At 33.7% G+C, this 2,923-nt stretch overlaps 1 protein-coding gene across 1 annotated transcript in view; it reads left to right on the forward strand.

Annotated features, from left to right (window-relative positions):
- The window catches only part of LOC118749426 (neural-cadherin-like), a 409,803-nt gene that overhangs the window by 72,775 nt on the left and 334,105 nt on the right, over positions 1 to 2,923 (forward strand). The window lies entirely within an intron of this gene.

A 2,923-nucleotide genomic window follows, 5' to 3' on the forward strand; every position in this document is an offset into this window, starting at 1 on the left:
GCTTTTATGTGGCAAGCACAATAAAAATACCGAGTTTGGTACAAATTGGTTGAACGGTTACCGATATATATATATGTCATCATAAGTGGGCGGTGCCACGCCCATTTTCCAAAATTTTATCATAAGCGTATTTCTTGATAAAGGATTGTTGCAAGCATCAATTTTGAATAAATTAGCTTTAACATTTACTGATTTATCGAAGATTTCGTATTTCTCCAAATAATCGTTATATGGGATGTGGGCGTGGTTATTGTCCGATTTTAAAAATTTTCGGCCATTTGGTATCCTGTACCAAGGCCAATAACTGTGCCAAGTTTGGAAGAAATCGATGCAGCGGTTGCCAAGATATACACATGTAACCATAAGTGGGCGTGGCTACGCCCGTTTTTCAAAAATTTATAATATTCTTATTTTTCGTCTAAAAATTATTGTAAATATCAATTTTTAGTGAATAATCTTCAGTAGTTACTAAAATATCGCAGTTTTCGTATTTCTGAAAATTACCGTTATATGGGAGGTAGGCGTGGTTATTGTCCGATTTTTCCCATTTTCAATACCATCCGTCCTACGCCCGAAAGAAGTACACGTACCAAGTTTAGTTAAGATATATTAATTTTTAATCGAGTTATCGTGTGTACAGACGGACGCACAGACGGACGGACGGACAGACAGTCACCGCTTAATCGATTTCTCTTTTCATCCTGATCATTTATGTATACATTTGTCTTTATCTATCTCGATTCGTTTTGCCTGTTACAAACAACCGTTATGTGAACAAAGCTATAATACCCTTGTGCACAAGGTCGCTCGGGTATAAAAACGATGATTCCGATGACATTGCCGTGGCTTATATTTTATGTTTACAAAATTTATTTAAAAAGTTTTCAGTCTTGACTAAATACCACACAAGATGGTATTGGATTTTTAGCAATTAAGTTTTAAAAAGTTTAAGTGTTCATACTGTGAGTATTGTCTTGTATCGAGTTATAATTATTTACATATATTAGGTACGGTCGTTTAAAATCTCCAGTAAAAAACATCCAACATCAAAAATCTGGCAAAATGCCATCTATTCTCTCACATGAGAAATATATCCAAAATAGTACGCGAACAGAAAATGTGCAGACTTGCAAGTCAAACGAACAGCTGATAGAAATTTGGTTTACATTCAAAATTGTAAAATTTAAAACGCATGAAAACTCATCACAAAAAGTTTTCCTGACACAGTTTATTGATTAAACGAATAACTACTTAGTTTTTACAAGCTTAATTAGTAGCATTTTATCATTTTAATTTCCAAACCATCAAATTCAATTTTGTGATTTGCGTAAATTCCTCCCAGCTGTTATTGATCAGCTGTTTTCCTGTTGGCAAAAATTTTTCCAGCAGAAACTAACAGCTTCCCCTCCTTTTCCTTTTGGCAAAAAATTTTTCCAGCAGAAACTAGCAGGGTTCGGAAATATTCACTCACCTTCGTACGCGAACGCGAACGTGAACGTATCAAATATTCCCTATTGATTCTCCTTCGCGAACCAGAATCATAAAACAAGTCCAGATCGTACGCGTTCGCGAATCTTAGGTGAAAAGCATTTCCGCTGCTGTTCGTACGCATATGTATTGGTAGAACAAACAGCGTGCGTTCATATATGTAGCTATAAGTGGCATCGAAGCCTTCGTGAATGTTCACTGCTGTCGTTCTCGTTCATAAGTGAATGTAAAGGCTGCGTCAAAGATTCGCGGAAAGTTGGTGTGGCTAGAGATAATCTATACATATAATAAAGTTGTAACAGGTCGATGTCTGTACATTATAGATATTAAAGAAAAATTAATGTGGGGGGTCTTAATTAGAGCACCAGAAGCCAAATCAACCATTTTTTAGAATTTTTGTCTGTCTGTCTGTCTATCTGTCTGTATGTTCGCGCATCACTCGAAAACGAATGCATGGATTTGAATGCAGTTTCCACCGATGTATTGCTAGAGGTCTAACTTAAAATATAGGAAGAAAAAAATTAGAGAGTTGCCACCTGTTTGAAAATTGGGGTTTATGTAAATTGATAAGAACAAATGAATATTGAAATATGGGCGTCAAAAGAAACAGGCTGAAGAAGGCTTACAGCCAAAAATATATTTTTTAGAGTTGCCACCTGTTTGAAAATTTACATTTAATTTCATTTATAAGATAAATTGAATATTGCAATATGGGTATCAAACTGAAGGGGTTTAGGAAATTTTATTGCCGAAAATATTTTTAGGGAGGGCTGCCACCTGTTTGAAAAATTTTATTGTATTAAATTTATAAAATAAATGTAATCTATATCTACATCTATACATATAATAAATTTGTAACAGGTCGACGGCTGTACCTTATAGATATTGAAGAAAAATTAATATGACGGGTTTTTATTAAAGCCAAATAAACAATTTTTAGAATTTTTGAATCTCTGTCTGTCTGTATATTTATACGCGCATCAGGTGAAAACATGGAATTGAATGCAGTTTTCACCGATGTATCGCTAAAGATCTAACTTCCAATATAGAAGAAAAAATTAGAGAGTTGCCACCTGTGTTTAAAATTTCAATTTAGGTCAATTGATACGGTAAAGTGAATACTGCAATATGGCTGTCAAAAGAAAGAAGTTTACAAAGGCTTACAGCTGAACATATTTTTCTGGAAGGTTGCCACCTATTTGAAAACTTTAATTTAATTTAATCGATAGCATAAATTAAATATTGCATTATTGGCATCAAAATAAAGAGGCTAGGAAATTTCAATGCTGAAAATATTTTTAGGGGATTTGCCAACTGATTGAAAAATTGTATACATTAAAATTTGTAAAATAAATGAAATACTACAATACGAATATTAAACTAAAAATAATTAGGGAGCTTACTTTTGTAAATATTCTTGCAGCGGGTTGCCACT

This window comes from Rhagoletis pomonella, unplaced genomic scaffold (genome assembly GCF_013731165.1).
Source record: "Rhagoletis pomonella isolate Grant_MI unplaced genomic scaffold, Rhpom_1.0 Rhpom_scaffold_00016, whole genome shotgun sequence".
Taxonomy (NCBI): Eukaryota; Metazoa; Arthropoda; class Insecta; order Diptera; family Tephritidae; genus Rhagoletis; species Rhagoletis pomonella.